General features: G+C 46.2%; 1 protein-coding gene across 2 annotated transcripts in view; it reads right to left on the reverse strand.

The window, feature by feature from the left end:
• The window catches only part of STAG1 (STAG1 cohesin complex component), a 413,034-nt gene extending 401,876 nt beyond the window's left edge, over positions 1–11,158 (reverse strand). For both annotated transcript variants that reach the window (XM_055382952.2, XM_055382953.2), the window contains exon 1: positions 9,588–11,158. The gene's annotated coding sequence lies outside the window, so the exon portion shown is untranslated. The remainder of the gene's footprint in view (positions 1–9,587) is intronic.
• Positions 11,159–11,717: the final 559 nt, after the last annotated feature.

Consider the following 11,717-nt stretch of genomic DNA (forward strand, 5'->3'; position numbering starts at 1 on the left):
AATCACCTGAACCTGGAAGGTGGAGGTTTCAGTGAGCAGAGATTGGGCCACTGCACTCCAGTCTGGGTGACAGAGCAAGACTCCGTCTCAAAAAAAAAAAAAAGAAAATTAAACCACACACTTCTAAGTAATCCATGGGTAAAAGAAAATATCACAAATTAAAAACAATGTCAAAGTAAATTATAAACATAAAACACATCAAAGTCTGAGTAATGTAGCAGTGCTTAGAGAAAAATATATAGCTTTAAATGCATTTATTAGAAAACAAAAAGTGCCTAAAATCTATAACCTAAAATTTCACTTTAAAAGGCTGGAAAGAAAGCAAAGCTGAAGAAAATTTTAAAAAGCAGAAACCAATGAGATACTAAAGACAAATACTGACAATTACCTCAGTTGGTTATTTGAAGAAATAACCGATAAATCACTAGACTGGTCAAGATAAAAAGAACATACTGGCCAGACGCAGTGGCTCACGCCTGTAATCCTAGCACTTTGGGAGGCCGAGAAGGGTGAACAGCTTGAGGCCAGGAGTTCAAAACCAGTATGGCCAACATAGTGAAACCGTGTCTCTACTAAAAATACAAAAAATTAGTCAGGCGTAGTGGAGGGCACCTGTAATCCCAGCTACTCGGGAGGCTGAGGCAGGAGAATCGGTTGAACCCAGGAGGCGGAGGTTACAGTGAGCTAAGATTGCACCACTGCACTCCAGCCTGGGCAACAAGAATGAAACTCCCTCTCAAAAAAAAAAAAAAAAAAAAAAAAAAAAAAATACCAGAAATTAAAGAAGAGATATCACTACAGATCCTACAGACATTAGAAGGATAGCAAGGAAATCTTACAAACTCCTGCCAATCAATTAAGTAAAATGAACAAATTTCCCTAAACTGATACAAGATGAAACAGACCAAAATTGACACAATATGAAACAGAAAATTTGAATAGCCCTATATGTAGTATAGAAACTAAATTTGATTTTGTTATCAAAACCATCCCAAAAAGAAAATTCCAAGTCCAGATGGTATCACTGGTACATTCTAAAATTCAAGGAAGAATAACACTATTACACAAACTATTTCAGTAAATACAGGGAACACATCCCAACCTTTTTTATGAAGCCATCATAACCCTAATACCAAAACCTGACAAAGACATTACAATAAAACTATAAAGCAATATGCCTAGTGAAGAAATAGGCCAAAAATCCTATCAAAATAATAGTAAATACAAAAGGGATACCTAATACAGTGTGACCAAGTTGGCTTATCCCAGTAACCAAAATTATTTTAACTTTTGAAAACCATCATTAATTTAACCATTCTACCACTAAAGACATACGGTTTATTTCTGAATTTTGGCTACTGCAAATAAGGCTACTATGAACACTCTGTTCACACATCCTGGTACAAAAATACAGGGATTTTGGCTGGCCGCGTGGTTCACGCCTGTAATCCCAGCACTTTGGGAGGCCGAGGCAGGCAGATCACCTGAAGTCAGGAGTTCTAGACCAGCCTGACCAACATAGAGAAACCCCGTCTCTACTAAAAATACAAAATTAGCCGGACATGGTGGTGCATCCCTGTAATCCCAGCTACTCGGGTGGCTGAGGCCGGAGAATTGCTTGAACTGGGGAAGCAGAGGATGCGGTAAGCCGAGATTGCACTATTGCACTCCAGCCTGGGCAACAAGGGCGAAACTCCATCTCCAAAATAAAAATACAAGGATTTCATTCATCAGGAATATAAAGACAGGAGTATAACTGCTGGGGTTAAAATACATGAAGCTTGAATTTACTATCTTACTAACATCTTTCAGAAAATGATTGTATCAATTTACACTGCTGACAAAAGTGAGAATGTAATTTCTCTACATTCTCACCAATACTTGATATTATCAGACTTTTAATGTTTGTCAATCTGATGGAAGTGAAATGGTTTCTTCTCATGGCTCTACTTTGCACTTTCCTTTTTACCAATGAGATTACAATTCAATGCTTTTCCCAGTGTTAGCTGCTGTGAGTCATGACATTTCTTAGGTGAACTGCAACCTTTTTTTTTTTTTTTTTTTTTTGAGACAGAGTCTCACTCTGTCACCTAGGCTGGAGTGCAGTGGTGCCATCTCAGCTCACTGCAACCTCCGCCTCCAGAGTTCAAGCAACTCTCGTGCCTCAGCCTCCCGAGTAGCTGGGACTACAGGCACATGCCACCACACCCAGCTAATTTTTGTATTTTTAGTAGAGACGGGGTTTCGCCATCTTGGCCACACTGGTCTCCAACTCCTGACCTCAAGTGATCCACCCGCCTCGGCCTCCCAAAGTGCTAGGATTATAGGCGTGGGCCACTGTGCCCAGCCACAACCAGCATTCCTAATAGAAAAGATCAGAAAATGTCAGAGTGCACTGCATAAAGATTAACTTTATTTCATGAAACTTTTATTTTCATTGTGTGTGGATGTGTGTGTTTGTACTAGGCTACAACGTAAAATGTCTTTGTAACTGCTAGCACAAGCTAGAAAACAAGTTAAAAGCCATTGCTATTATGTTTACAGCAAAATTCCATTGAAATTCTTGGACAACTAAATGGTACATCATTTTGGCCCACAGCACAAAGGAATGTATTTCATAAAGAAGGTAAGACATTCTCACATAACCCATAAATACATACACCTACTATGGACTCACAAAATTAAAAATAAATAAAAAACAAACGGGGGGGCAGGGAAGAAGGCAAGATTTATGACATCCTTCACTACTGACTGGCAAAAAGGAGTAGCCATCCCCAACGTTTTTGGTACCAGGGACCAGGTTCATGGAAAAAAATTTTTCCACGGATGGGGTGGGGAATCGGAAGGTTTCAGGATAAAACTGTTCCACCTCAGATCATCATGCATTAGATAAAACACGCAACGTACATCACTTGTATGTGCAGTTCACAATAGAATTTGCACTCATATGACAATCTAATGCTCCCACTGATCTGACAGGAGGTGGATGGAGCACAGGTGATAAAGCTAGCTCACCTGCCTCTCACCTCCTGCTGTGCAGCCCAGTTTCTACCAGGCCACAGACCAGTATGGGTCCACAGCCCAGCGGTTGGGGAACCTTGATTTAGAACACAGGTATCCAATGTTTTGGCTTCCCTGGGCCACACTGGAAGAAGAATTGCTGTAGGCCATACATAAAATACACTAATGATAGCTAATAAGGTAAAAAACAAACAAACAAAACAAACCTCATAATGTTTTTAAAAAGTTTATGAAATTTGTGTTGAGCCACATTCAAAGCCATTCTGGGCTGCATGCAGCCCATGGGCCACAGGTTGGACAAGCTTGATTTAGAAAAGGAGGAGAAAAATGTGAGGGAAGCAATAAGGGGTACGTTATATAAAGAAAAGATTCTATAAAACCAACTGAATTATAAGACACTTTCAGCACTAAAAGGCAGGAAGCTGACTGTCCCCTTAACCACCAAAATAACAGAAAACTTCCTACAGACACAATTCTAATTCCTTCAAGAATCACCTCATTCTGTGGCTTATGCAAGAATATCATTTTAGCTCTCTGCTTCCTAGTTTTTCCCTACCACTCTAGCAAGAATCATCTAAATTCTAAAGATTTATATTTTTATTCAGTCAACAAAAATTTACCAAGCCCCTATTATATCATTTCTGTGTTAAAATATATCTCCCTAGCAATTTTAATTCCCAGTTATATCCTTTAAAGCAAGGGTGTCCAATCTTTTAGCTTCCCTGGGCCACACTGGAAGAACTGTCTTGGGTCACCCGTAAAATAAACTAATTATAACTGATGAGCTAAAAAAAAAAAATGCAAAAAAAAAAAAACTCACAATGTTTTAAGAAAGTGTATAAAATTGTGTTTGGCCACGGGTTGGACAAGCTTGCTTTAAAGCTTGATTATCCTTGGCTAACCTGTCTTAATTGCCTCTTCATGAAAATATTTTGCTTCTTGGACTGCTAAACCGTATGCCATGACTAAACTTCTGCTGCCTTCTTTGTTCCACCAATAATACCCCTACTCTGAGACTTGCAAGTAACTATTCTCTTCATAAGAATTCTCTCCTCAGCTGGGCGCAGTGGCTCACTTTGGGAGGCCAAGGCAAGCGGATTGCCTGAGGTCAGGAGTTCGAGACCAGCCTGGCCTTAGGCAGGTGCTGAAACCCCGTCTCTACTAAAAATACAAAAATTAGCCAGGCAGCCAGGCACAGTGCCTTAAGCCTGTAATCCCAGCACTTTCGGAGTCCGAGGCAGGCGGATCACCTGAGGTCAGGAGTTCGAGACCAGCCTGACCAACATGGAAAAACACTGTCTCTACTAAAAATACAAAATTAGTTGGGTGTGGTGGCACATGCCTGTAATCCCAGCTACTCAGGAGGCTGAGGCAGAAGAATAACTTGGATCCAGGAGGCAGAGGTTGCAGTGAGCCGAGATTGCACCACTGCACTCCAGCCTGGGCAACAAGAGTGAAACTGTCTAAAAAAAAAAAAAAAAAAAATTTAGCCGGGCATGGTGGTGCATGCCTGCAATCCCAGCTACTCAGGAGGCTGGGGCAGGAGAATCACTTGAACCTGGGAGGCGGAGGTTGCAGTAAGCAAAGATCACGCCACTGCACTCCAGCCTGGGCGACAGAGCAAGACTCGACCCAAAAAAAAAAAAAAAAAAAAGAATTCTCTCCTCAAAAGCTGCTAGACCAATCACACCACAGCAACTGTCTGACGCAATGATTGTGTGACTCTGCCACTTAACAGGAGTGTGATCCAAGGCATTTAAATTCCTTAACTTCGGCCACGCACACTGGCTCACGCCTGTAATCCCAGCACCTTGGGAAGCCAAGGCGGGCTGATTACTTGAGGCCAGGAGTTTGAGACCAGCCTAGGCAACATGGCAAAATCTCATCTCTATACAAAATACAAAAATTAGCCGGGCATAGTGGCATGCACCTGTAGTCCCAGCTACTGCAGGCCCCACCTGAGCCTGGGGAGGTTGAGGCTGCAGTGAGTGAACTGTGACTGCACAACTGCACTCCAGCCTGAGTGACAGAGAGAGACCCTGTCTCAAAAAATAAAAAATAAATTCCTTAACTTCTCTGAGATTCAATATCATATCAAAAACAGGTAAAACAAAAGGCATCAAGGAATGGCAAGAAATACGTTTTTTTTTTTTTTTTTTGAGACGGAGTCTCACTCTGTCACCCAGGCTGGAGTGCAGGTGGCACAATCTCGGCTCACTGCAAGCTCCGCCTCCTGGGTTCACACCATTCTCCTGCCTCAGCCTCCCCGGTAGCTAGGACTACAGGTGCCCGCCACCACACCCAGCTGATTTTTTCTATTTTTAGTAGAGACAGGGTTTCACCGTGTTGCCAGGATGGTCTCGATCTCCTGACCTCGTGATCCACCCACCTTGGCCTCCCAAAGTGCTGGGATTACAGGCGTGAGCCACCACGCCTGGCCAAGAATTATGTAATTTTTAAAAAATAAAAATAACTGGCCGGGCACGGTGGCTCACGCCTGTAATCCCAGGACTTTGGGAGGCCAAGGTGGACAGACGGTTTCAGGTCAAGAGTTTCAGGTCAAGAGACCAGCCTGGCCAACAAGGTGAAACACTGTCTCTACCAAATATATAAAAAATTAGCTAGGTGTACTGGCACATGCCTACAGTCCCAGCTACTCGGGAGGCTGAGGCACGCGAATCGCCTGAACCCAGGCGGTGGAGGTTGCAGTGAGCCTAGATCATGCCATTGCACTCTGGTCGGGGCACACTCAAAAAATAATAATTTTTTTTTTTTTTTCCTGAGACGGGGTCTCACTCTGCCACCCAGGCTGGAGTGCAGTGGCATGATCCCAGCTCACTGCAAGCTCCGCCTCCCAGGTTCAAGCAATTCTCCTGCCTCAGCCTCCTGAGTAGTAGGATTACAGGCAAGTGCTACCACGCCTGGCTAATTTTTGTATTTTTAGTATAGACAGGGTTTCACCATGTCGGCCAAGCTGGTCTCGAACTCCTGACCTCAGGTGATCCACCGACCTTGGCCTCCCAAAGTGCTGGGATTACAGATGTCAGCCACTGTACCAGGCCAATAATAGTAATTTTTAAAAATTTTTTTAAAAAGTGTTCTTACTGGCAGAAATGAAAGAAAAAATAATTATACAAACTCCCTTCTCCCATTGCCTTCCTTCTTTATAACTTTTTAAATTTTCGTTTTTATTTTTAATTTCCTCTCAATGCAATAAAATTATTTCATAGAGGAAGGCATGTAAACTAAGGTACCAGGAAACAGGGGAAAGGAAAAAAGGTGAGGAAAAGGCAATATAAGTAAGAGTAAGCTGATCAAGTGGGGTTACTGCTCTCCCTATGTCCTCTCCTTGTATGTCCGGAATCTGAAGAGGTAAATGTGAAGATACTTCTTTTCCTACAGCAGGCAAAATTCTTAAGAGCCTCTACTAACCCACACCCTTGTATCATGCCCTCCCCTTGAGTGTGGGAGAGACCTGTAGATACAACGGGATATCATTACGGTGATTATGTTATATGACAAAATATATGTTTGCATATGTAATTAAGGCCCTTAATCAGTTAAGTTTACCACAAGGGCCTCAGAGCTTAGCTGGTGAGCTTTTAAAAAAGACCTTAAAGGGGGGAGTCAGAGGTCAGACACACAGGAAATAGGGAGACTGACTCCTGCTAGCATGGATAAAAGCTAACAGCCATGTTGTGAACTGTCTATGTGGCCACATGGCAAGGATCTGAGAGCAGTCCTTGGCCAACAGCTAACAAGAAGATGGGGACTTCAGTCATACTATTACAAGGAAATTAATTGTGCCAACAAGTAGTGACCTTGAAAGACAACTCTGGCCGGGCACAGTGGCTCACACCTGTAATCCCAGCATTTTGGGAGGCTGAGGTGGGCAGATCACGAGGTGAAGAGATGGAGACCATCCTGGCCAACGTGGTGAAACCCTGTCTCTACTAAAAATATAAAAATTAGCTGGGCATGGTGGCACGCACCTGTAGACCCAGCTACTTGCGAGGCTGAGGCAGGAGAATCGCTTGAACCCGGGAGGCGGAGGGTGCAGTGAGCCAAGATCGCACCACTGCACTCCAGCCTGGTGACAGAATGAGACTCCATCTCAAAAAAAAAAAAAGAAAAACAACTCTAAGCCTCAGATATGCACTGCAACCACAGCTGACACCCTGATTTTAGCCTGAGATGCTCAGCTATACCTCCCCAAACTTCTGACCTATGGAAGCTGAAATAATTGTTAATCTGTTAAGTGTGAAATTTCTTATGCATCAAAAAAAAAAAAAAAAAGAAACTAATATACCCCCCTAAATAAAGATATAAAGATACAGGACAAAACAACAAATAAAAGGGGAAACAAGAACGTATCTTTCCCAGAGTACATTATTTCTTCTCACAGCACTGAGATTATGAACATACAGAGTCAGAATCAAGGAAAAAAAGATTAAAACTGTACAAAATTCCGTAAATTTTAAGTTACAGCAATTAAATGTGTGTTTTTCACAGACATCTTGTTACACAATCACCATAAGATACTATCCCCATTTTATTTTATTTTTTTAAAGAGATGGGGTCTTGTATGTTGCCCAGGTAGGCCTCAAACTCCTGGGTTTAAGGGTTCCTCCTGCCTCACTACAGAGTAGCTGGAACTACAGGAGTGCACCACTGGGCCCGGCTCCCCATTTTTAGAGAGAAAGAAAGGCTCAAAGGTAACACCCTGAACACCACAAACCCAGAGGACGTTCAAAGTAACTTCGGTCCAGGACCCACTCCTTCTCCCCTACACCATAGTGCCTTTAAGGCTTTAAAAGAGCCAATCAAATCTACAGTCATTTTATTAGTCTCTTCAAAGGAGGCAACCCTAGTAACACAACAAACTTCCATATTTTGCATCTATTTAAATATTCCTTAGCTTTATCAGAACATCGAAACTGAAGTGGATACAGAAAAATTTCCACTCAAAAGCACTTCGTTTGTGAAAATGACCACTGGTAGATCACTTGAATTAATTTAGTTTACTCGAAGTACGTTTTAAAATATGTAAAGGAAAATGCGTGGCAAAACACCTGTAGATCTTCTACAACTTTATTTGGGTAACAATTTGTCTTATAAGTATTCTTAATCATCAAAAGCAAGGAAATAACATTTCTGCTTCTTTCCATTCCATATTTCCCTACTTGGTTAAAATTTTTCAGTCTGAATTCTTCATACGTTATGAATATTAGAACAAGGTACGTTATATTACCATACAATAAACAAGTTATTTTTATTTTCACTGTTCTGTATATTTCCCTAAGTGCTTCACCATCGGAATGTGCAATTTTCTTAAAACACGAGGAAAACTAAAATGTAGAGTCATTCAAATTCCACATAAGTTACAAATCACACAACTTTGTGCCAATTCAGACACTTTCTCGAGTAAACACTATTTTTGCGAAGATGCAAAAGTCTTTCTAGTCAGAATCACGAGAATAAACTCTATCCATCTTAACATCAACTTTAACAGCAAATAATTTTTTTTATCACAAATTGCGTTTGTTTTTTTTTTTGTCTGTAAGTCTCCAACCAAAACTATCCCATGACTTATACGCCCGGAGCACGATTCCCTGCAATGTGAAGAGAATCGATAGATAACATTTCAAATGTGGGTAGATGGGGGTGACGTGACAATCCTAAAACCTGAAAATTTCTTAGTACCCATACCATACAAGAAGCACCCAGTTCGGACCCTGCAAACGAGGCTCAGGTCCAACTCCAAGCACTCTAGTTTCCCACCCCGCCCCCACCTCGAGAAAGGAGGGAAAACAACTTTTATTGGCCTCGTCTCTCAGGGGACTGGCAAACTAGCGGGGCAGTGCTTAGGCCTGGACACGTTTCACAAGGAGGCCCCCGTCGGGGGCTGAGAGGGCAGACAGCTGGAAAGCCCAGCATGACGCCCCATCTCCCCCAGCCGCCACCCCCCTGCCCCACCCCGCCAACAAGAAGCCTGGGCCAGCCGCCCCGCCGAGCGACCCCCTAGGCCCCTCCGCTGAAATGAACTCGTTGTCATGTGACGCCGCCGCCGCTAAAACACCGCAGAAACGCAGGTCGGCGGGCGGCGGAAGGCATTCGCGCCAGCCCGCGTCGGCCCGGCCCCGCTGGGCGCGGGCGACTCCCGAGAGCCCGGGCGGGGGGGGGGGGGCCGGAGGGCGGGCTTGGCGGCGGGCCCGAGCGCGCCACAAAGGCTTCCGCGCCTGTCGCCGTAGTGCCCGGGCGGGCGGGGGCAAAATTTTCGGTGCCCGCGGGAGGGGTGGCAAGCGACGAAGACGCCGGGGTGCCCGCCGCGCCCACGGACGTCTCTCCGGGCACTCGGACGGCCCACGACCGCCGCACCCCGCACGGGGCCGGCGCGGCCTCCCTCCCCCGCACGGGGCCCGCGCCCGGCCCGCCCGCTCGCCGCTCGCGCTCTCTCGCTCTCGCCCGGCCTCCATCTTGGATCGGCGCTTCCAGCCCCCGCGCCGCTGCCGCCGCATTCCCCCTCTTTCCCGCCCCCCGCCGCCGTCGCCGCCGCCCGCACTCACCTCAGCTGCCCATCCGGGCGCCGCCGACCATCGACCTAGTTTCCCCCCAAAAGTCTCCGGTGTGTTATTCCCGATGTGGGGGGGTTGTTACGGGGTGGTCGCCGGGGGTTCGGGAGCGGGGGCCGCGCCTTCAACGGAGCTGCAATCCTAACCCGCCATCTGGTGGCATTTTCCACACGCCAATGGCGCCGCTGCAGACTTGGGTCCGGACCGCCCTCTGCTGGCCGCGGTGCTCACTGCCTTGCTGACGGGACGGGCCTGCCCGGAAAGGGGAGGGAGCTGAGGCGCGAGCTAGGGGCCGCGGCAGGGGCGCGCGCAAACGCTTTCCAGTGGGGATTGCGCGCACGCGCACCAGCGGGGCGGGAAACGTGGCCGCTGCGTGGCGGCCCCGCCCCCACACGGAGGCCTCGCGCAGTTCAGCCAATCGCGAGCGGCGTAGGCTTCTGGATAAGGGCGCTGTGGACGGTTCTTGGGCCGCCCGAGGCTGGCGGAAGGACGGCCACGGTGGCGCCTGCGCGTCCGGATCGCCGAGTTGCCGCCCGCCATTTTTGGAGCTTCTTGGAGACCTAGGCAGGATCCCGCCCCGGGTTCCTTCACCGAGGCTCCTCCCTAGGTCTCAGGGCCGGCGCTTTCCTCTGTTCCCGCCCGGCTCCTGCTGCCCGCATCCGGAGCTCTCGAGACGCCCTGCGGAAACCCGAGGGTGAGGCCGCGCAGATCCCTGCTCCCACTTGGATTTAGCAAGGGCTTCAGAGCTTAGCATTGTATTCGCGATTTACGGTTGACAAGCGCTTTCACCAGGCAAGAGTGAAAAGGTTTCAAAGGGACTATTGGGGACTTCCCTCGCCATTAATCTAGACGAAACACCGCCGGCCCCAGGCCGATTGGCGTCATCCTGCCTCTGTAAAGCACATCTTTCCGTGGTGTCGGCTTTGCATAAGGCGGCAGCATTGGCTAGTTTGTGAGAAGACGATATAACTAGACTGAGAAAATAGACTCAGCTGTGAAATTGGATTTCTCCCTCCACAACCTAGGACTACTTTCAGTAGCTCTGAAATAAACATGAGAATCTTAGCCTTCTAGATGCCAAAAGAGAAATAATCAGTAAGGTGAAATCATTAACAAACTGTGTTGAACGTCGCCTCTTCCCTGATCTCCACCTGCCCGTCCGTGGCCATGGATCCCTACCTTTCACCTGCTTACAACTTTTCACCACAAAAGCGAATCCTTACTCTCCTGGATCATTAGCCCCATATATGACTAACTTCTCTATCGCTATAGCCAACTCTATTTCAGTATGGAATCGCTCAACTACTTTATAGTCTTAAGGGCCTGTCTCCAGTAGGTTACCCCTATTTGTGTTTTCTCTCTCAAGGGTTTGCAAGATGTGTGGCTTTTCGCTGGAGGAAGTCATAACTGACCAGATTGGATATGAATTCGTGACTGGACTTGGGTTTTCTTCTAATCTCTGGCTGATCTCCTATCCTATTTTCCACAAAGACTGTTTCAAGCTTTCCATGTTGTTAAAGATGCCAGTCCCAGTCCATACTAATAGATAAATTCATCCAGTTTCCTGGGCTCAAAACTATGGGACTCCAATTCCGGTTTGACCTTCCCTCCATTATAAAATATCTGTGACCACCTCCTGTTCGTGATCCCAAAACTTCTAACCAAATTAACCCAGAACCCTTCTTTCCAAAGCCACTCCCTCTGCCTGAAACTATGCCATCCCTTCCCACCTTCTTCCACCACTACTTTCCTAGCGCCTTATAATGTAAATATGTTCTTATCCACTATCTTATTCCTTTCTGTTTCTCAGAAGTTTCTGTTGTCTTGGCTGGGTGCGGTGGCTCACACCTGTAATCCCAGCACTTTGTGAGGCCAAGGCGGGCGGATAACATGAGGTCAGGAGTTCGAGACTACCCTGGCCAACATGGTGAAACCCTGTCTCTACTAAAAATACAAACATTAGCCAGGCGTGCTGGTGTGCGCCTGTAATGCCAGCTACTCGGGAGGCTGAGGCAGGAGAATCTCTCGAACCCGGGAGGTGAAGGTTGCAGTGAGCCGAGATCACGCCACTGCACTCCAGCTTGGGCGACAAGAGTGAGACTCTGTCTCAAAAAAAAAAAAATT

The sequence above is a fragment of the Gorilla gorilla genome, chromosome 2 (genome assembly GCF_029281585.2).
Source record: "Gorilla gorilla gorilla isolate KB3781 chromosome 2, NHGRI_mGorGor1-v2.1_pri, whole genome shotgun sequence".
In the NCBI taxonomy this organism is placed as follows: Eukaryota; Metazoa; Chordata; class Mammalia; order Primates; family Hominidae; genus Gorilla; species Gorilla gorilla.